The 23,772-nt window shown below is 34.4% G+C and overlaps 2 protein-coding genes across 10 annotated transcripts in view; one reads left to right on the top strand and one right to left on the bottom strand.

Moving 5' to 3' along the window:
* LOC105218430 (tRNA:m(4)X modification enzyme TRM13 homolog) overlaps window positions 1–23,772 on the bottom strand; it is a 793,174-nt gene that overhangs the window by 544,309 nt on the left and 225,093 nt on the right. The window lies entirely within an intron of this gene.
* Window positions 3,412–23,772, top strand: part of LOC105215468 (myb-like protein A) — a 236,552-nt gene continuing 216,191 nt past the window's right edge. For 2 of the 7 annotated variants that reach the window (XM_054225268.1, XM_054225262.1), the window contains exons 1-2: window positions 7,429–7,974; window positions 17,030–17,643. The gene's annotated coding sequence lies outside the window, so the exon portion shown is untranslated. The other 5 variants (XM_054225263.1, XM_054225265.1, XM_054225266.1 and 2 more) reach the window with 5 other exon arrangements.

Raw genomic sequence — 23,772 nt, 5'->3', positions numbered from 1 at the left:
ATATGACAACAATACAAAGATTCTTCAATATTGCGTAAAAACTGAATTTGGGTTAGGGCCTCGGAATGTAGAGTTGAGAAATCCAATTTGCAATAACAAACTTTGCTATGACGTCCACAATGTTACTATGAAAATGTGTCTGCATTTCGTGATTGAATCCAATTATGTATTCATTTAATCTTTCTAGAGTCGAGAAAACGATCTTCTCTATTTGCGACCATCATCTTGAACTTGTTTAATATTTTCAGAACTATCGAAACTGCATGCCAACAAACGATCGACGCAACCCGTATAGTCGATGTCTTTCAAATCACTGAACTGTTTCGAAGCGACTATAAAGACTGTATATATTTTTTCCTATTTTACAACTGATTCAACCCAAGAACAACTTCACTGACTACAATATATACCAGTTTTAGAACAGACGTCTATCATCTTTTACTGAAACACTGGTTGATATGAAGTTTTCTAGAATCGATCTCAAAATTAACTCCATCGTTTATGCTAGTTTCTGGTCTGGTGGAAATTATTTTCAACCTTTTATAACTACAGTAATTTGAGAGTCAAGAACCATGTTTGCCAAGTATTTGGTAGAACTAAAAAGGTTACTGAAGCATAAGTTGTACATTCGGGAGAATATAGTATAAAAATTATATCGCAGCAGGTAAGCTTTACTGGTCAGCAGGTTATTCAAATATCGCTTGGAATCATACATAGCATGAACATTCTCCCAAAGTAATCGTATTATGACAACGAAAGCTGAAACCACAGTTTATTTGTAAGTTCAATGTACTTAGTACTTAGTACCTAATAGAAGTTCAATAATAATTATTCAATAATAATTATTTCTGCTTAAAAAGGCGATGTGAAATAAGGGCTCATTGATCATTCAATCAGACTGATGTTTCCTAGTATAAATACTATAATTATTTTAATCAATAATACCACTTAAATATATCTCAACACAAAAGTCTATTTTTAAGAGATATCAAAACTGTTTGTATTCTTCATCTGAGAAACCCGCTCCCTAGTTTAGAACAGGGAATTATTGCGTAGGTGATTTTAAACGAGATTACAGCAGACCCAAGTGTCAAATAGTCTTTCTTCACCGGATATTATTTATTAGATGGATTAGATTTTCTGAAACAACACAAGTAGATTAATGAACTGCTTAAAAATATGTCGGTTTTTAAACCATAGTTTTACTCTTGGTTTCTCTCGTTTAAACGACGACGACGAAATGCTTACTGTTAGACTTTCTATAGATGGTTCCGATTTAATCTTCGTGAAAAACCCTATGGTAATCAACTGGTGCTTGTGATCCAATTTTCAAAAAATGTAGGAAATTTTTATTTTGGCAAAACAATGAAACAGCACAATCCTAAGAGCTTACTTGTAAGGAAACCTTTGTTTATGTTGATTACTAAAAGCTTCGCCAGAGACTGATAAGACAATATCGTCCAGGTATTAACAAATATTATTTTATTTAGCTTTATCGATCGAAGGTCGGAAGATGAACTCATGAGAAGTTCGATCGTCCATTGGTAGAAGTAAAGGGAAAATTAAGTTAAGGGTTTAGGGGTAGTCAGGATATTCAAAAAATCATTTTTTGTTGCATTTTCGTTAAGTGTAATACCTATCTTAAAAATGTTGTCTGAAAGTTTGAAGTTGATCCGATAATTACCTTTCGAGTTATTCGACAAATAACAAAGAACGCTCGGGCACTACAAAACGCTAGTGTGAAACTTTAAATGCGTTTTTATCAAAATTATGCTTTTGAACTGTTGATAACTGTAACTCGAAAACCGTTCAGAAGATTTTAATGGAATTTATACAGCTTTTAGAATACATAATAATCATGGGCCTGATCGAAGCCTTTTCTTTTTTTCAAAGATTTCGATATTTTAAGAACAATTAACTGTTGATTTTTTCACGAAAATCTAGAAAAAAATTTCCTGAGGCCGCCATTTTGTTATTAAAAAATAATCCCCGGATTATCTATTTTCAAAACTAATTTTTCCTATCCGAATGATTTTAGATGAATCTTATCTTAGGAGTTATGATTGTCATCGCAAGGACCTTTTTTGGAAATTGGATCAACACAAACAGCTATAACTTTGGTAAGCATATTTTTTTTTCAAATTTTCGTGACTTTGAGTCAAAACATTGTGTATAATGCCATATTATTACTTTTGTAAAATAACATGATTTAATATAAAAAAAAAAAATTACTGTAAAATATCACTTTTTCGTTTTTTCCCCATAAAAACAAATATTTTATTCTTTCGAACCTTATTAGTTAAATCAGGTTTAATTAAGTAGTAAAACATAGATTAGAATAAGGCGTTTAGAAAAAGTTTAATCTATAGTGAGAACATAAAGCTTCATGACATTGATTTTTTTGACTGGACAAAGTGATTTCTCATTGCAGTATTCGACATTACCTAGAGCAGTGATCAGTTCATCATTGGCGGTAATTAGATCAATTAACTTATTTTTTAACGCTAAATTCTTCTTGACTTTTTACATTCGATTAAAAGCATTTCAAAAAAAATCAAGCCTATTTATTTCTTCTTAACAAGCCCTTCATACGGACCCTTAATTGAGTCAGCTAGTAAAACTGCGCTCTATGTCCATTAATACTGATAATTAGCTAATTGACTAAATTAAGAAACAGTAAGAATTTTATATTTATGACCAACAAAGCGTCATATACACTTTTAAATGTTTTTTTATAGTTTTTATTGACACGGAATTCACCAGCAATTAAACGGTACTTTCCCAAATTATTTCAACGAAAAATGTCAATTTCCACCTAAAAAAGCTACCGAATAATTGGCGATTAATCAGCGCCGTATTTTAGTGAGTGCGAGTGCATTAATAAACATTAACTACCCTTAAACTGCATTCGACAACGACTAAAACAACAACAACAACAACTGGCATTTAGTGTCACTTTTATTGAATGCATACTAGACTTAATTTGCATGACGCAAAAGGAAAAAAGGCAGAAAAGAAATAAAAATAAAAATAAAAAGGCCCAGCGAGAACTGCATTAAAAATGGCAAAATAAAAAAGTGAAACAAAAAAGCGCACGAAAGCGAGAAGTGAGAACAAAAGTGAGCGAATGCAACGCCAGCGACAGCGACAGCGGCAACGACAACATCCCAAACCGTAAGCGCCGAAAACGGAGCCCCCAAAAACAAATTGAGATTGAAATGCAAGCATGCGGCGGTGAAGGTTGCCGCTGTTGGCGGACGACGACGTCGAAGTGCAACTGACGGCGGCGACGGAGGCGGTTGTGGATGCAGCGGCGGCGGTGGTGGTGTGCAAGGCGGGCTTGCATTGAGCGAGCAAGCGAGCGAGCTTGCCGGCATGCCAAGCGTGTTTCAGATGCATTTTTCAGTCTGTTTGTTGTCTACGGTCGTCGTTAGTTGCATGCAAACGTGTACGCCGCTCTAAACGAACAAACGAACGAGGGTGCATCATAAAAAAGTGATGCGGTACGCAAATAATTTCTTTTGTAAAAAATACAAATTTGAAAAAAAAATCAGAAATATTTTTAATTATTTACTGAATTTTGAATTACATTGAGTTTTTTCTAAATTTATCGCCAACAAAGAATTGCATTTAAGCGCTACAAAACGCGTTCTTAGCGACGGCAACGGTGTGTGTGAATGCAACGCGGCCAGCAACGCGCTGCCGCAACAGCAGCCGAAGTGAGTTTATGCCGGCGTGGTGAGCTGAAAAAGTGCAGCGCCAAAAGTGCATTCGCAAATGCAATTTTCAAAAAAGTGAGTGCAACTCACAGACACCAACAAAACAATTGCCAGCGTGTGTATGTGTGTGCAAGCGCGCTCTTACAATTTTTTCACAACAACAAACAACAACGCGCATGCAGTTGGGAGTACAAAAACAAGCAGCGCTTAGTGTGCGGATGGCGGCGCGTCAAGTGTGGTGAGTTTTTTCACAGCGCAAATGTTCTGAGCGTTTTTTAGCAAAGCGGCGTTTGAGTGTTTTTGGTTTGAGTGCATTTTTATAACTGCTTTTTTGACTATGATTTTGAGTTGAAATTGATTTTAAATTAGCATATGAATACTTATTTTAAAAATTCACCACAAAATTATTTTGACAGTGTCACCTTACGATTTTTTATTTTATTTTACTAAAAATGCATTTCACTCACAACCATTTTTTGAGTTGTTGTTGCTTTGGTAGTAACCTTGCGTGTCGCCTGCATTTATTGTTACTCTTGCGCTTGTTCTTGCAGTCATTTGTTGGTATTGGTGCTTTTCGACACATTTTTAAATTCCACGCCAATTTCACATTACAGCGGAGAGGAGCGTCAACTCATTGCAGTCAACATTGTCAAGTAGACAACGTCAGCTGGCATAGACAATCCACCAATGCCACTGCTTGCATTCATTCATTCTTATTTGCTCACCGCAATGCTCATTATAAGTATGGCTTCTCTTTGCAATATTCTATAAACTCTTTCGTTGACGAGGTTGGTTCTTTGAGTTACAACTCGAAGTTGATTTGTTTGGCTCGTTAAGCCATCGGTCATGAGTTAACTCAATGTTTTGTTAGCAATTGACTAACACATTGCATAGAGTCTGTAGTACGACATTACAATAACAATGACCGGCTTTTGTTGGGCTTTGAAATTTGTCTAATGAAATGAGATAAAATTTTAATTACAAAAGTCATATTTTAGCTCACTTACTGAGGTGAGAACAATTGTTTGAGATTGAAATCCTAGATTCTTGGATTTGCTCCATAAAATCCATGATTTGTCAAAGAAATGCATTTGATGTAATTGCTATAACACTTGTGGAAATTCAGTGATCTGTGATATGTCTACTGTCAGCCTGTCAGCTGTCTGATGTATCCACTTTCTACTAGTAGTTTAAAATAATTACCAAACTTCTTTCGAATAGATTTTGCCGTAGACTAATGGTAAGTATTAACGCTCCTGTAGCCAGTTATTAGTTTATGAAATACTTTTTGGACTCTTTTTTATTTGGTATTGAAGTGAAGTATTGTCGTAATAGCCGCGTTCTTTTTCAACAATTTACTAATGTAAGTTGTATAGTGATTTACATATATTAAAATCCAAAACCAATATAAGATAATCATTCGATTAATATATTTAGATCTGTCATCTACCATAAAAAACTTTAATCAATCCCCTTATAAACTTGATTTCATCTAAAAATGATCCTAACATCGACATTTGAATAAGTTGACTTAGAAGATCGATTTATCAGGAGATACTCATAATACAGTCTTATCAGGACCGAGTACTATTAAATATTAAGACAGAATATTTAGAATTAAGACTAACACTTTCCGATCCGATGGTTCAAGATCATCACCTCAAATTGGATTTTTTTCGTATATTTCTCGCAAAACCAATAAAGCTATATAAACCAAACTTTCTGCAGTCGGTTCTCTTACGTATCCAATCACACACTCTGAAAATAGTTGAAATCGGATAATAACCACCCCCACCTCCAATACAAAGGTTAGGTTGAAAATTACAAAAAGTGCGTTAACTCACTAAAGAAAAACGTCAGAAACTCTAAATTTTACAGAAGAAATTGCAGAAGGAAGCTGAACTCAAATTTTTTTAATGGAAATAGGGGGTGGCGGCATAAATAGGTATCTCAGAAACTACTCGATCCTACTCGACCGATTTCAATCAAATTCGGTACATAATACATTCGAGACACCCTGATGACACGTATGGAATATGGGAAATGGCGAAATGGGATCACAACCACGCTTACTTCCCATATAACTCAATTTGGAATTCCAACTGATTCCTTCACTTTATAACGTATACATAAGGAACTGATGAAGATAGCGGAATAAAATTTTACACAACTACTGTATGCTATCTTTGGCTTCACTTGTGGAAAAGTTGTTGAAATCGGACTATAACTTTTCAAGGCCCCGTATATTGAACATGAAAACCTCAGTGCCTAAGGGTAATTTTTCACCGAAAATATCGGTAAATCTTTCAGATATTTTAATATAATTCGGAGGGTATCTTTTGCTTCTAATGGTGTGTCTCTGTGGCAAAAATGATTAAAAACGGGTCATAATATCCACTAGCTCCCATATACCTAATTTTGGGTTTATGAAAAATACGATGGCTTAAAATTTCTAAACGCTAAGATCTCCATAACTTGAACTTTTGAGTTGGTAGTTCGAGTTATGAAGAACTTCGAGTTATAGAAGTTCGATTATGGAAGTTCCACTGTATTTCTATAACATTAGCAAAAGTTTGTTTTCTGAAGAAGTAAATTTAACACGAAACTGAAAGTGCGTCAATATAAATTCATTGGTACTGGGAAAAATGGGATTAAGTGGACCGCAAAACCGCTAAGACAAAATTAATTTTGTTTACTGGTGAAATATTAAACACATGACCCCTAGTAGTGAGTTTCGAAATTAAAAATACCCGGAATTAAAATACCCGAAAGGGTACTTAAGAAATCGATACCTTAAATTTACTAATTGTATGATAATAACCAAAGAAGACTTCAAAAGTCCACCACCTGAAACATAAAAAAAAAAAATAGTTCAATTGGTCTATCGACTGCTTAGCGCAAACAGCAAAAAATGAGACAATAAAACAATGCAAACCACTGTGCTCAGAGTAAACGGATTATTTGATATGCTCTTAAAACTATCTTAAAAGCCAATACCACCACGTTTGAGTAAGATTCTCCGCATTGCCGCCAACTCTCTAGAATTTTTACACAATTTATTGCTGGTGTTGTTGTTGGCATGAATATTCATATGTTATTTGTAGTTATTGTAATGGAACGTGTGCTGGAGTGAAGTGCAATACGTGTCCCACACAAGCTCGAAGAGAATACCCACACACACACAATACCAGGTCTTGCACACAGGTGAACGAGTGTGCATGTAAGCGAAAGCGAAAAAAATTCGCCACGCACACAGCAGTGGCACCAATACTACTGCAACGCACTGTTCTATTTAACTGCCAACGTCGCTGTTGTTGACGCTGGCGTCGCTGCTGTTGGCAACAGGAATTTCTTTACCACAGCGCCAAGTACTCCAAGTCTTCGCTGCTTTTCGCTGTAAAGCTGCTCGGCGTCGTGGTTCTAGCCGTGCTGTGCGCTTACAACTGTGAGCAACTGCAGCGGCGTCACCATGTCAGTTATGCATCCATATATATATGTGTGTGTGTGTTTGTTTTGGTATTGGTGTTTTTGCTCAATCACTCATTCGACTCGGCGGCTATGTCTATGTGTGTGCGGCGACGGTGGCGACTCGAACTCCCGAGTCCATTTGTTTGGCTATTGGCTCGTTTGGTGCGCTCGCTCGCATGGATGCGCGAGTGGGACCCCGGCACAATTTTGTTGGCGACTTTTGTTGTAAGTATTATAGAGCTAGACGGAGCGTCCGACAGCGGCTCGGTGTCGTCTCGGTGTATGTTTTTGTTGACACAGTGGTCTCCGTCGTTGTGCGCGGTGTTAATGTGCGAAAAGGAAAAATATCAAACTTATATATATATACATACAGAGATATATATATGCGTATACATATATATTTACAATACATACATACATACATACAAACAAACATAGTGGCAACGCTGTACTAAGTGCATTTGGTTGATGCGCTCCGGTTCCGGCAACCGCAGCGGCAACAACCAGGCTGCCAGCCAGCTAATAAACGATACGATTCGAACCGTTCCGATGTGCTGTGCTTTTCCTGCTTCGCCGTTGTTATTGTTTTTATAGAACAAAGCTACTGCAACTGCAACTGCACTTACATATGTATTTACAAGCGTTGTGTGTGTGCCTCCTCCTCCACCTCCCTCCTTCTGCGTCAGCTGTGCGTTATTAGTTTTTTTTTTGTTGTCATTCGATTCAATTTGATAGTGTGGCAAACGGTCAGCGCTGCTGTCGTCATCATCATCGTCCGTTTGAAAAGGTGCGTCTCAAAGTTATGACAACAGCAACAACAAAAACACCAGCATTGCAGTAATATATATGTAAAATATATATGTGTGTGTGCTATGTTAATTTATTTAAAGCAACAACAATTGTGAAATCGAAACGAAAAACCAACAACAACAAACAAACAAACAAATAAACCAATATTTAAGTTCAATAGTCGTTTAAGCGCGTGTGGCACCGCTGTAAATGCCAAACAATTGCAGTGAATTGCCTTTAAATGCATTCTAATGCACATCAATCAATTTGTAAAGCCAACTGTGCTGTCGTGTGTGAAGCTAAAAACGTTCTAAATGTCACATATCTCATATCATATACAGAGATACATATAATATTTTAGTTCGTATTAATCTTTAAATACTTACTTATCATAAAACATAACTAATGTGTGTGGTAATAGTTCGAAATTCATGTGAATGCTTTAGTTATGCTGTGCAAGCGATGCTAATTAAAAAAAAAATTGGAAAATTAGTATACTATAATCATGTAGTGCGACTCCGAAAGTATTTTATGTGATTTAAAAGCTAGTAAAAGTACTGAATAATATTGAAACATAAGAAACGCACATTTTTAATTACTCCGAAAACACTCCGAATTTTTCCGAACAGTTTATAATGCTTGAAATTGGCCAAAATATTAAAGAAAATATAATATAAATTGTGCGATGTGCTCATATCGACCAACTTTAGTGCTTCACGCTTATAAAAGTAGAAAATGAATGCAAAATTTAGGAATTAGAATACAATTTGTTGTGAAATTTGTTACAAATGAATTTAGAGTTATGCATACTACTTTAGCGGTTACGAAAGATTAAATTGCAGCTCCCTGTTTTCCAAAAGTGTAAATGAAATTAATTTTAAGGGCAATAGAAATATTTAACATTTATTTTTATTACCTAGAAAGGTTCTAATATAATATTAATCGATTTAAACCTACTCCGAAAAATTCGGAATAATTCCGGAGTATGCAATTTTATCATAAACGAGTATTAGTATTGATTTTAGAGTTTTTCACGCAAAAAAGAAATGCACAACTGTAAAAATTTACTCAATGAGGCTATTATTTCGGTTATACGGTGTCGAAATGTTTCATTTTCATTTTAAATACCTCTGCATAACTTTCATAAGCATAATTTGCAATTGAAATTTTATTAATAGTAGTTAATATATGGTATAAAAACCAGTTTCAAAATAATGCAAAAAACTCGTCTTGACTAACAGAGACGTATAAAAGCGACAAAATGTTTTTATGAATTTAATTGAAATTTACAATTTTTACAACAAATCTTCTTACCAACCCAATCTTTAAAAGAAATTAATTTCACAAGTGCCTAATGCTGATAAAAATATGATTCATAATCAGAAACTTATACATACATATATACATATGCATATTTCTCTTGCTACTGGCACGTGTAGCTACCGGCAATAAAACACTTACATACATCCCTACTTACACAAGCATATGCATATATGTATGTACTTATGCCCAGCGAGTCAGTGAAGTGTAAAATTCCAATGCCCAATAGTCAGTGGAATAGCGCTGTCCTCCAGCCTAGCCACACAGCTCTTCCATATTAGCTTTTCTTGAATTAGCCATGAACTTTTAGCACCGTTGCTAGTCAATTTCAAGGCTCCTTAAATTTTTTTTTTTGCAACCATATTTTCTCTAAATCTTATCGCTATTAAGTGTCTGCGAGTACAATGAGTTTCCACTAATGGCACAAAAAAGGCATAATTTCGCCATTTTGGTTTGCTAAATTCTAGCCACTAAATATTCGTTCGTACGCTAGTTATCATTGCCGCTGAAAACTATAAAAATTTCAATGGCGTGAAATATGTGGCCTGCAAATTACCTTGAAAATCGGTTAGAATCGTGTACGCCAACCAAACCACAAACAACAAAAGCCAACAATGGCAACAACAATACACAAGCGTAATTTTAGCACACAAAAAATAGACAAAATATAGTGGAAAAAATAGCGAACAAACAGATACTCACACACACACACATGCAAGGCACATGCATGCAAAATAGAATTTAGAATTCGCTATGAAAATTGCACAAAAATTGCATTTATGAAATTTGACATTGAATTTTTTTTTAACGAATTAATTTTTTTTGCTTCACGCCTTTTTGTGCGCTTTTTACCCAGCAATCGGCTTTGTTCGTGTACCAATTTTTGTTCGTGTGCTGCGTTCGTGCGCTGAAAAAAAAAATTCTATAAAAAACGCAACAACAAAATATAATTGCAATAACAAAAAAATTGCATTTTTCGTAAATAATGGCAGCAACAACAACAAAAAACAACAACAACAACACGAACAGTAAAAAACCGCTCATTTACTCACTCATTTCATTGCATTGCTCTGCATTTGTGTCACTGTGTGTGTGTGTGTGCTGTTGTTGTTGCTAGAGGTGTGGGTTGCAATGGCCCTCAACACAGCACTCGACGCTTTACGGTTTACTGGGTGGCGCGCTCAAGGGTGTGCGAGCGTTTGCTTGTGTTTGTGTGTGGGGTATGAGCTTTGCGAGCGTTCTTTGGCGTGTTGACAATTCTATGAAAATGCGCTCAGTCTCTCTAGTGGCCGGTGGCAGCGTTTAGGCAAACGATTTTGAATTTGCTCTAGCTAACTGTCGTTTGAGACACTCGTCACACTAAATATCTCGGCGCTGGAGGCAGGTGCCGGCGAAATTTTTATGATAGCATTGCCAGATGTTCAAATTTCACAAATTTTGTTATATTTTTTTTTTGTCTGGATTAAAATTCTGAACTACTTTAACTAAATTAGAAAACTCCAAAAAATTAAAAAAAAACTATTTTTTTTTAATTTAGTTTTTATAATAAAAAATATTTTTTTTTTTTCTAATTTTTTCAAACAAATTTTTTTTTTTTCAGTTTTTTTTCAAAAAAAAATATTTTTTTCAGTAATATATTAAAAAATTTTTTTTCAGTAAAATATTAAAAAATTTATTTTTGAAAAAAAAACTTAAAAAAAAAAATTTTTTAACATTTTACTGAAAAAAAAATATTTTTTAATATTTTACTGAAAAAAATATTTTTAAATATTTTACTGAAAATTTTTTTTAATATTTTACTGAAAAAAATATTTTTTTTTTTTGAAAAAAACTGAAAAAAAATTTGTTTGAAAAATTTGAAAAAAAAATATTTTTTTTTATAAAAAATAAATTAAAAATAAATAGTTTTTTTTTAATTTTTTGGAGTTTTCTAATTTAGTTAAAGTAGTTCAGAATTTTAATCCAGACAAAAAATTTGAAGAAAATATTTTTTTAAAAGTTTTTTTTTCAAAAAAAAAATATATTTTTTTTCAGTAAAATATTTTTTTCAATAAAAAAATTAACATCATCAAAAATGTAAAAATGTAAATCGCATCAGTCATTAACATAGACACCATTGCAAGTCTCTAGTCCCTAAATATATTTTTTTCCTTATTCCTCCATACCTCCACTTCGCATTGCGCGAAGCCATATGAATGCCACTGCTGCGCCATGTTCTCTAGTTGTTCGTGTATTCTTGTCAATTGCCTTTTTTGAATTTTTCTTTTCGCTTTGTTTTAATTTCAGTTTTTTGTCGTTTTAATTTTGGTTTTGTTTTGTCTTTCTCCTGGTGGTGCAGTTGGACAATTCACTCATTTACATATATGTGTCCGTGTGTGTCTGTGTGTGTTGTGCTGGTGCACTCCCCTGCCATGTACATATGCTTGTGCGAAAATATTAAATAACAGAAAACAAAGGCTGACATATCAGTTCCGGCTTGGGATATGCTTAAGTTATAGGGTTAATGCCTTCGCCAGACTTACTTAAATCACTTAAGTTTGGGTTAGGTCAGGTTGTTGAAATTCATTTTTGACTTCTTTTGCTAATTGCTTACATACGCTGCCACTGTGCTGTGTTGCAAGCAATTTGTTTGCTGTTGTTGTTATATATATTTCGTATTTTTTTTAATTTTTCGATTTCTTTTTCTTTCTTTTTACTCAATTGTTTTACAATTGTATACAGCCAGTATGTTGAAGTCATGTGTAAAATAAGTCTTAATTATCTCTTTTTTAATATAATATCATTAAAATAAATAATAAATATTTTAGCCAGCATAGCTTGATCTTTATAAGGATATGCCTTTCGAAAATTGAAAATTCTTATTAATCTAAAAGGCATCTTATCTTAGTTCAATAAAACATCTGTAAATTGATTTTACAGAGTATGAGATTATTTCAAGTCATGCTTAGGATATGTTCAGAGAGCGCAAATCACTTATCCATAATTGATATCAACTTAATTCTGTGGGCTTTTCTCTGCACAGTTTGTCCAAGTTCATATTTCATCCATAGCAATATATTATACTACCAGGCCCAAACTTTATTATAGGTGCCGTTGTGATCGATTTAGTCAATATTGGATAAAATATTAATATCATTTTGTCCAAAATATGAAGTTGGAATATCTCTTAAATCAATATTTCATAGTGATTAGATGAGATGATATCTACGTACCATACTCATTATGATTTTTAGTAGTGAAGCTTGACTTAATGAATTGTGAACAAGTAAATTATCCAAGTAAATTTAAGTTACTTTAAGTTTACGTTTCCAATGTGTAAAACATCTCGTTTATAGATGTCTCTAGAGTCAAGCACTGGTCGATTAAATCGATTTTTTCTATATCGATCTTGGACAATTGTGTCTCAACATTAACCCAAAAAAAAATTTGTAGAGATCTGTTTGCATCCCAAACTTATTCTCAAAACTGAAAATGTCACTTTTTGAGCCGAATTCTCGACATTTGCGGAAATGTCTCTAGGGTCAAGCACTGGTCGATTAAATCGAATAAATCGCTTTATATCGATCTTGGACATTTATGTCACCATTAATCCAAAAAAATATTTGTAGAGATCTGTTTGCATCCCAAACTTATTCTTCAAACTGAAAATGTCACTTTTTGAGCCGAATTCTCGACATTTGCGGAAATGTCTCTAGGGTCAAGCACTGGTCGATTAAATCGAATAAATCGTTTTATATCGATCTTGGACATTTGTGTCAACATTAATCCAACAAAATATTTGTAGAGATCTGTTTGCATCCCAAACTTATTCTCAACTGAAAATGTCACTTTTTGAGCCGAATTCTCGACATTTGCGGGAAATTTTGCCTTTCTTTTTTAATTCCAAGAAAAGTGCGGCTGAGGCTCATAGAATGCTTTCGGATACGTACGGTGAGGCTGTCCTAAGTGAAAAAGCCTTAAATTTACAAAAAATGCAAAGTTGTAGACCTAATATATTATACAGTCTCTTATGAAAATAATCGCTACTAATACTTCAAGCGACTATTAAACAGAAAGTTTCTAAATTTTAAATCCAATAAAGAAACAGTTTAACAATTGATTAACTTAGGTACTAACTATCAGAAAGTATAGTCACTAAACTCTTGCTAATACAATCATATTGAGATTATAAATAATATTTAACGATGGGTTGACGTCACCGAAACGGCAGATAACCTTTCTTATCGCTAATGTATGTGAGAGGTTAATTAGTGCATTACTGTCATTTAAAGCAACTAACAGCTTAGAAGAATTTCATATTTTTGTTTCACAAGCAATGTGTATGTAAGTTTAAGAATGCCTAAGAACTAATTGGCAGCAGTAGTAAAAGTTAAATTATACAAGTAATACTTAATATTTAATACTTTTATTTAAGCAAACGTGGTAACCCTGTTATAATTTATATTTCGGCTCAAGTTGTTTTGAGCTTTATTGTATAACTTTAAAATTTTATTGTAACATTTAAAAAAAAATTGCAAAAAATGCAAAACAGATGGCAACCCTATAAATTCACTTTTTATTGTCTTCAAGTTATTTAAATAGTTCCGTTATTCAAACTATGTTTAAATTATTTATTGAAATTGCAATTTTGTGTTTTGTAGATTTAGAAAGAAATGTATGTATTTCTAACTTAAGGGGTTATACCAGTGTGACACTTTCGAAAAATCGATTTTTTTGTTTTTTGCTTATTAGCTAGTTTATGCTTTCAAAAATATCCTGTGAAAGTGGTAAGGACGTATCTTGAATTCTTTTTGAATGGTAGCGTTCTAGAGACCGACCGCTCGCAGGTATAGTTAAGCCGCTATAGTCGAAACTTCAAACGCGATTTTCTCGAAACGACATTTTTCAAAATTGCTGACATCATAACTCTACGAGAAATTGGCCGATGGATTTTCAATTGAAACTGAATGTTCTTGAATATATTTACTATACAATGACCTACGATCTCTTTGACTGGCTGAAAATTGTCAATTTGCCATTAAAAAAAGACCATTTTTTTACTCAAAAAAACCAAATTTTTTTTTAACTATGCCATTTTGTTATTTCTAATATTTTTCAAAAATCGTAGGTCATTGTATAGGTAATTTCTTTAAATTTAATAACATTTTTAAATTGTTTTGTTTCAGCTACTAATTGAGCCGGAATCATGTCAGCAATTGGGAAGCTTCGTTTTTTAAGGGAGGGGTCTGGGTTTCAGCCAAAAAAACACTTTTTTGTGATTTTTATGATATCGATTAAGCAATTTTATTCAAACCTTCTATACATTATTGAGCATAGTGTTCTGTAAATTTTTCATGCAAAAATAGGACGTCTTGAAAAAAAAAACAAAAACAATCTGCGGTGTTCACTTTAACTCGGCCGGAAATTATCCGAAAATGAAAAACCATACAAATTTAAAGTTAATTTTTAATTTAGTTAAATTTTGAACAAATCTTCCCCCCCCCAACGTTCTCTGATTATTATTTTTTTTATTTTAAAATTTTTGGCGGCCATCTAAAGTGTGAACCGTTATTTTTGACTAAAATTTCCGCTATTTTCAGGTTGGGAAACACCCTTAATGTTACAAAAAAAAATTTACTAAACGTTATGCGAAGAAAATGAGTACCAAGTTTGAAATGAATCGGTCGAGTAGTTTTCAAATGGCAGTGAACACGGACTTCAAAAAATTAGTTTTGAGAAAAACGTGTTTAAAGCTGCACTGCAATCCCAACCGCCCGTAGCTGTTAAGAGTTAGAGCGTTAAAAGCCCCGAAACTAATTAAACAATAACTTCAAGAATATTGCTTAGATCGGATTAAAATTTTGAGGACATATTCTTGAAATGTTAAACAATAATATAAAACAAAAAAATCGATTTTTCGAAAGTGAAAACCCAGACCCCTCCCTTAATACCTTCCAAGACAGCACATAACTCGGTTATTTTTCAATATTTTTATTTTAAAATATAGCTATTTTCAGCTACCTTATTATGTCCAAAAACTTTGTAACTTTCGATCGAGTACTTTCTTAAAAAAAATCCACGAAAATCGCCTAATTTTTCATGGGTTACACTGGTGTAGCCCCTTAACTCGAAAATGTGGTATTATGCGAGGTTTGAGGTTTTTTTTTTTGGTAATAATTACAGCATATCACGCAATATATGTGTGTATATGAATAGAGCAGATTTTGCCATATGTATATTGTACGCTTGATATTGGATAAATAGTCATATTTTAAAAATTTTGAACTTTGACCTCTATTATACTTAGCTTCGTAATTGGGATCGATTTCTAGAAATTACATAGACTATTAGAATGTAGTAACGGCAGTTTTTTTTTAGACACAATACTTTTTTTCGGAGTTGGTCTTTCTGTCAGCCTTCTTTAAGACAGGTTCTGCTTGATTAGACTTAAGGGTTAATACCTCAGAAATGTCACGAACATGTTGAGACCAATCTAGTAAGCATATTTAAATATTCAGTGTCAAATGAAATGATCACAAAATCATTATATAGTATATTTATTGCTTCTGCAATTCATAATTAAGAAGAAAATCTTTACTAGTAAAAATTATTTTTATAAAATTGTATTATTAAATTATTTTTTTTTTAACCAAAACTTTCCTGAATCTGCTCTGTAATCTAAGTATGTATTAGGTCTACAACTTTGGTTCCGCCGTTTTCCAATAGATGTCTCTAGGGTCAAGCAATGGTCGAATATAATTTCAAGCCAACATCTCAAAAGTCGTAAAGAATCGAAAGAAGAATAATTGCAGCTGCTAGATTTTGACACGTCAATGTAAGTAAGCAACGGTATAACTGTACATATGGCATTTGTCATGCGATTATTTCGATTGTTTCATTCTTGTTTATTGCTTTTATGTGACAGACATTTAATTAATTCAATATTAATACGCAAAAAAATTAAGAAACTATTAGTTGTGAGGCTTATCGCGAGACGTCGACAGCGGCAGCGTCAACGACGAGAGTCGAGACTTTTCGAGCTCCACAGATAAAAGCTCGCTAAACGTCCATATGAGCAGGTGTGAGTGTGTTGGTTTGTGTGTGTGCACGCGTATGATTTGTTGTATTCTTTGATTTTAATTATGTTAATATTTCACTCACTCGCTTCGTAATTTATTAAAGTGACAGCATGAAAAATGCATTTTCTATTAATTCCAGTGAAAAGTCAAACTGACAGCGACACAGCGACACTGACACTGACGACTGCTGTAACGGCGAATTTCTTTGTCTGCGAGTTGGAGACTTTTTAAGACATTTTTAGTGTTGTTGTTGTTAGTTGTTTTTGTTTTTCGAATTAATGCAATAATATAGCAAATAGTTTCGAAAAGTTTTCATCTACGATCTGCTGCGCAAATGATTCACCTCTTCGCCGGCCGCGCGACCAACCGAACCAACCAACCGACCAACCGAGCGACCGAGCGACCGACTAACTGCATACACCGATGATAGACAAGCTGACGGATTGTCGTGACAGTGTCCTTGTTGCTGGCTGCTACTCATGTTCGTTGTCATTGTCAGCGTTATTTGTTGTTGTTGTTGTTGCTATCGCTATTGTCAACTAAACAGTTGGAAAATTTCCACTTTTTATTCCACATTTATCCGCACACACACACACACACATACACATACATTGAAGCCAACGCATTTTTGTGCTTATGAAACCTGACAATTTCCTCATTTCTTCTTTCTTACAGCTCGGCTCCCGGCAAGCTACTTGCAACAGCACAGCAGTAGCGGCATCAGACCGCGCGTATTATTTGACATTTTTCACGTAAATAAAATACAAAAAACAACAACAAACACATACAGCATGTGAATCGTCAGGAATTTTAATGCATGAAACAGTTGACATTTTTGTAAAAATTTATGTGAGAACATCCGAAGATTCTGTGCGTGTGTCGCCGTGAACGCCGATTTCAGTTGCCTTAAATCAGCAAAAACACCTCGTTCCCGCAGATACACATCCTGTTTGCGGCGTTAAAATGAAACACACTCGTTTGCACATGTGAAGTACCGTTTCTTTTTTGTTTTATTTACTGCAAAATACTGTTCCGCCGCGACCATTCGAAGGTCAACCGACCGCCGGTGGCAGCATTGTGAAATTGTGAATTCGAAGTGATCTTAAAAGCATTTAAATGTAGTGAAAACCAATTAAACATTTCCGCGTGTGTAACAACAGCAACGACAATATGTTTAATACTTATTTTCCTTAAAACAGTTAAAACTAAAATTGAGAAAACTCAAAACTCAACTCAAACTATAGAATTCCATATATTGTCGACTTGAGATAATTCACCTCAGTTTTTTGGTAAGTCTCAAATATACAATTTATTATATTATATAATTATTATTACAGTTAAACTTCCCTAATTCTAATTACAATAATCCACAAAAAAACCTTCGAGTTAGAGAGACTTCCGAGTTACAGAAAGTAATTTGTATGAAATTTGACTTTTATTGGCAATTCAAGGGTTTGAGTTATAGACGTTCGAGTTATGGAAGTTCTACTGTACTTTATTTAAAAATAATTTCAGAATTAATATTTGTGGAGCTTTTAAGCTTTTAAGCCTGCCTATAAAAGCTTCATAGATATCTGTATCTGATCCCAATTGGACTAAATCTCAACTTAACAAGTAAGGAAAGGCTAAGTTCCGGTGCAACCGAACATTTTATACTCTCGCAATTTATTGAAGAAATTTAACCAATACATATATGCGGAATAAAGCTCACCGTATTTTTGAAAAACCTATAATTAGGTATATGGGAGCTAGGAGAAGATACTTTTGAAAAACCTACAATGAGGTATATGGAAATGTTATGACCCGATTTTAATAATTTTTGGAAAAGAGACACACTATTAGAAGAAAACAACTTCCTCTGAATTACATTAAATTATCTGAGAGATTTACCCATATTTTCGGTTAAAATTTATCCGTAGGCACTGAACTCAGCGTTCGATATCTGGGGCCTTGAAAAGTTATGGTCCGTTTTCGACAATTTTTTCACAAGTAAAGCCAGAGATGATATGCACATTTACATTGTAAGTGAAGCAATAAGATGGATTTCAAAATTGAGTTATAAGGAAAGTAGTAGTGGTTGTGAACTGATTTCACCCATTTTTTGTCCGTGTTATCAGGGTGTCAAGAAAATATTATATACCGAATTTCATTCAATTGGTCGAATAGTTCCTGAGATATGGGTTTTGACCCATAAGTGGGCGATGCCACGCCCATTTTCCATTTTGTAAAAAATCTGAGTACAGCTCCCTTCTGCTATTTCTTCTGCAAAATTTAGTGTTTCTGACGTTTTTCGTTAGTGAGTTAACCCACTTTTAGTAATTTTCAACCTAACCTTTGTATGGGAGGTGGGCGTGGTTATTATCCGATTTCAACTATTTTTATGGTGTGTGGTGGGGTATGTATGAGAACCGACTGCAGAAAGTTTGGTTTATATAGCTTTATTAGTTTGCGAGTTAAATACAAATAACCGATTTGGGGGCGGGGCTACGCCCACTTCCCCAAAAATTACATCCAAATATGCCCCTTCCTAGTGCGATCCTTTGTTCCAAATTTTACATTTATATCTTCATTTATGGCTTAGTTATGACACTTTATGTGTTTTTGGTTTTCGCCATTTTGTGGGCGTGGCAATGGTTCGATTCTGCCCATTTTCGAACTTGATGTTCTTATGGTGCCAAGGAATATTTGTGCCACGTTTCGTCAAGATATCTTAATTTTTACTCAAGTTACAGCTTGCACAGACGGACAGACGGAGAGACATCCGGATTTCAAATCTACTCGTCACCCTGATCACTTTGGTATATATGACTCTATATCTAACTCTTTAAGTTTTAGGTGTTACAAACAACCGTTATGTGAACAAAACTATAATACTCTCTTTAGCAACTTTTGTTGCGAGAGTATAAAAAGCTTTTAAAGCAAATAGCGGAGAGAGCGAGAAGGAGTAATTTTAGCTATTTTGAAAAACAAATGGCTTCATAACACCACCCCTCAAATGAGAATCTGAGAAAGTACATTTGACGAAAATAAATGTATTCGAAACTTCCATTGTATAATTACGCTTACAAATAATTCAGGAACATTATTTCTCCATATTAATATACTCACTGCAATAAAAGCTCAGCCTCACCCTTCAAAGTTTGATTAAAAGAAAATCACGAGTTTACTTAAATTCCTTTTTTTAACTAATTAATTATATGAAATATGAGAAGTTTGTGAGATCGCGATTGGAAGAGGTTTTGTTTGTAAGTAAACGAAGTTCACACACGATTTCTCTACTCACACTACGTAAACGTGCAGGGTTCGGATTTTACGAATGACACCTCGCCAAAAGTAATCCGGCACTACTTGGGGAAGATTTTGTGGTTGCAACCACAACAAAAAGGATCCCATTCTCATTTGATACCACAACTTCCTATTTATACAAAGATTCGAGAACTTTATACAATTTCTCTTATGTTAGAGACATTCAATATATGTCGAATGTAAATCGGTACCTTCGTCTTATTATATGAGCCTCTTTCGCTAAGGTTTGTGTATAGCTTTAGTATTTATAAATATATTTAATAAGTAGTAGTAAAAATTATTGTCTTCACTTCACTTCATCGAAAATTTTATAGAACACTTGGAAAATAGCCACATATTAACCCTTATACACGGTATTAAGCCCACCGGAAGTTTGAAAAGCCGTATATATAATATATAAAACGGATTTTGTCCATTTTTGGCACAGAGGCACACTATTAGTAAGAATATATCCCTTCCGAATTTATAATATATATTTATAATAAATATATAAGAGATTCGCTATTTTTTCAGTAAGAAATTGGTTTCAAGCACTGAGGCCCTCTCGTTTGGTATCTTCCGCTTTTTTGCTCTTTATTTCATGCTTTATAAAAAGTGATTCAGTGATCGGATTTAGTTCAAATATGCGCCGTTTCGTTCGATAATTTGTTTCTATATTGATGGCACTTCATAATACCCACCCAGTAGAAGCCCCCCTCCTCATTGGCGAAGAGCTCGGACAGACACTTTTCACAAGTCTCTTTTGAGTTCAACTTTAAACCACCAAGGGCGTGCGCCATGGACATGAACAGGTAATCACTTGGCGTCATGTTCGTGCTATATGGTGGATGCGATAAACCAACCTCCCATCTGAGCTTCCGTAGCTTCTGACGAGTCATCAACGAACTGTGTGGTCTGACGTTGTCCTGGTGGAACACTCCATTTCTGTTGGCCATATGGGAGACTCATTGTGGATGATTCCCTTCAAATAGCAACCTTCCTGGCCGTCAATCCCGGCGGCTGTTTGGGACGATTCATCGGCCTTCGACAATGACCGTTTTCGCTTGATATTGTCGTATGGGATCCATTTTTCGTCGCAAGTCACCATCCGCTTCAAAAATGGATCGAGTTCGTTCCGTTTCAGCAGTATAACGCAGGCGTTGATTCGGTCCAGAAGGTTTTTTGCGTCAAATCATGCGGTACCCAAACATCAAGCTTTTTTGTATATCCAGCCTTCTGCAGATGGTTTAAAATGGTTTGGTGACCAATTCCCATCTCCTGGGCGATGTCAAGAGATGCCACATGCCGGTCTAACTCGATGTTTTCCATGATGTTATCGGTATTCGTCGTCTAAGGTCTGGCCACCGGCTGGCTTATCCATGACGTCCTTTTCACCCGCTCTGAATCATCGAAACCATTCCTCCGCAGTTCGAAGTGATAGAGGACCATCCTCCTAAACACCATTAAACTCACGGAACGTTTCTCTAGCGTATTTGCCTTTAACGAAGGAAAACTTTAAAAAAAAGATGCATAGCCGCGAAATTCAAAAGACAAAAAGGCCAACCTAATATATTGTAAAGTAAACGATTAGGAGGGGTTTCAAAATTGTAGTAATTGTGGTAGTGAACCAATTTCGTAAGTTTTCAAAATATGCTAATGGGATGTCAAGAAATTGTTATGAATCTAAATTGAAATTGGCCGACTAGTTGCTAAGATATGGTCTTCGTCCAATAAATATTTAAACCTAAGCTATTGAACATTTGAAATATAATCATATATGTATGTGTATAAACCCACAAACACATTAGTAGCTGGATTTAACCACATGACATTGTAGCTGACTGCTAAATTTTACGTATTTCAACACCTCGTTTCACAGCCAGCCAGCAGGCATTTGAGTAAAAGGATTAACTACTATTGTCGGGATGAATGGAGTAGCTGTAGTCGAATGAAGTGTTTGTAATACTGTAATGTGAGTGTCAGTTAAAGTGCTACCGGCAAACATAACTTGTGCAACATGAAGTTGCACACGTTGAAACGGCAAACTCAACTTGACAATGTTGTTGTTACTAGTGTGGTTACATGAGCAGCCACATACATACATACATATGAACACGTGTGCAATACAATGTTGTTGTAGTAGGCAAAAAAATATTGGTTACACAAAGTTAGGTTTTTTAAAACGTTATATAATATAAAGCCAATGTAGAAATTGCCGCTACTTTAGCGATTAACGCGAATAATTAGCTCTAAATTTTATTTGTATATACAATTTTATTCTTTGAATTTATCGTTTTATCCAATTCTAAGAAAGTCATAATCTGGTTCGAATATTCCTCTGTATTACATTGTATTTCAAGTTGTAGTGACCACAACAATCGTTTATATGGTTATTAAATATAAATAATTTTAACCGTTTGAGGAGGAGGAAAGGAGTTTCCCGATAATTTAGATAAAAAGTGCTTTTGAAATCTTTTAAACCAAATAATTTGTAAGATTAAGTCTTTATCGTGAAAGCTCATACGTATAAAGCTTTGCTAACGTTAGTACTTTTCCGATTAACTTTGTATTCAGTGCTTTTCAAAAGACGCATTCATTATCAGGCTTAAATCTGATAGATCTTCCAAGACAAAAACTACAAATGAGAAGAGAAGCAATCTAGTATATATATGTTTGGACTTTTATGTATAATTTCAGATATGTATGACTAAGCTAGTAGCTTACAAAATGTAAACTAGAGCTGCATGAGTCAGCTTAGCCCCAAAGTTTCATGCGACGATCGCTTCATAGTCCGTCCATGTGATGAGCGAGTCGCAATAAAGACGTGAAACGTTTTAATATCGCACTTGTTGTTTTCTATTTCTCCACCGATTGCATAAGTATGCGTAGCAAGCGTATGAATATGCATTAGCGTCTGTAAGTTTGCCTGGTTGGCATGAGTCAACACTGCACTTCTTTGTTCGGACGTCGAAAGCGAATTTTCATGCAAACTTAAAAAGCAATAAAATGTTGATTTGGATATAGTCACACATACATAGATACATACATACAAATGTAATTTAATAAATATTGCACTGCGTAGTCTTTCTTTCTTCCTTTTGCTTACGCGACAAAAATATTGAATTTATTAATTATAAATAAATAAATAGTTTGAGTAATTAAAAGAGATATCATCAATTTGGCAAATATCACCGTCTGTGTTGCACGAAATCAAATTAAGTTGCATGTAAAGTATTTCTAGTAATTTTTTTCTGTTTTTACTCATACCAATTACAGCACCCTATAACGCACACACAAACGCTATAATGCATTGATGCATTGTTTATAAAACAAGCAAACCAAATGACAAATGCCAGCGCAATTAAATCAAAGCGAAATATTGGTTTTCCCATAATCGAATTTCGTAGAATTATTAGACCTTCGGCCGCAACACAGGCGCACAAACATACAAAATGGCAAAACACGGAATTTTTCACCTCGCAACGCCATGTTTTTTAACTGGGTTTATTTGACTTGCTCTGCATTTGCTTTGTTTTGGCCTTTTGTCAAAACAAACAGTTCTAATTGAATTTGTTGCATAAAACTAAAAAATGCACTAAAATCTACATGCAAGGCATTACACACACCCACACACACACATGACTGCACACGAATGTGCTAATAACCAATTGTAAAAGCAAACAAAGTGGAAATTTCGTTAGTTGACACTAAATGCATTTGGTCAACAAATTCCGATAACGTTACATAAACAAACATGTATGATATATATACAATGCGTGTGTGTGTCTATGCCTGCGCATATTAACACGCTGAAAAAATATACTGAGACTAGGCCACGCGGCAGTGTTGCGCGGGTGCACATAAAATGGGCCTAGAAAAGCTATATTAAACAGAAAAGGAAATATAAAAAAAAAAAACATTTTTTACACTCAGTAGAACATCGTTGTAGAGTTTAGAGAGTGGCGAAACAAACAGGCGAATAGCATAGGATATCATATAGAGATGGAATAACAAGTAGTTATGTGAGGTACTCTCTTGTATTCAACCGAACAACTTTATTTCCAAATGTTGATTTTTTTTCTTGAAAACAGAACACCCAAATAGAACAGTAAACAGCAAAAGGGGGGCAGCTA

Source organism: Zeugodacus cucurbitae, chromosome 2, assembly GCF_028554725.1.
Source record: "Zeugodacus cucurbitae isolate PBARC_wt_2022May chromosome 2, idZeuCucr1.2, whole genome shotgun sequence".
Classification (NCBI taxonomy): Eukaryota; Metazoa; Arthropoda; class Insecta; order Diptera; family Tephritidae; genus Zeugodacus; species Zeugodacus cucurbitae.
This window is presented reverse-complemented; position numbering and strand designations above follow the sequence as displayed.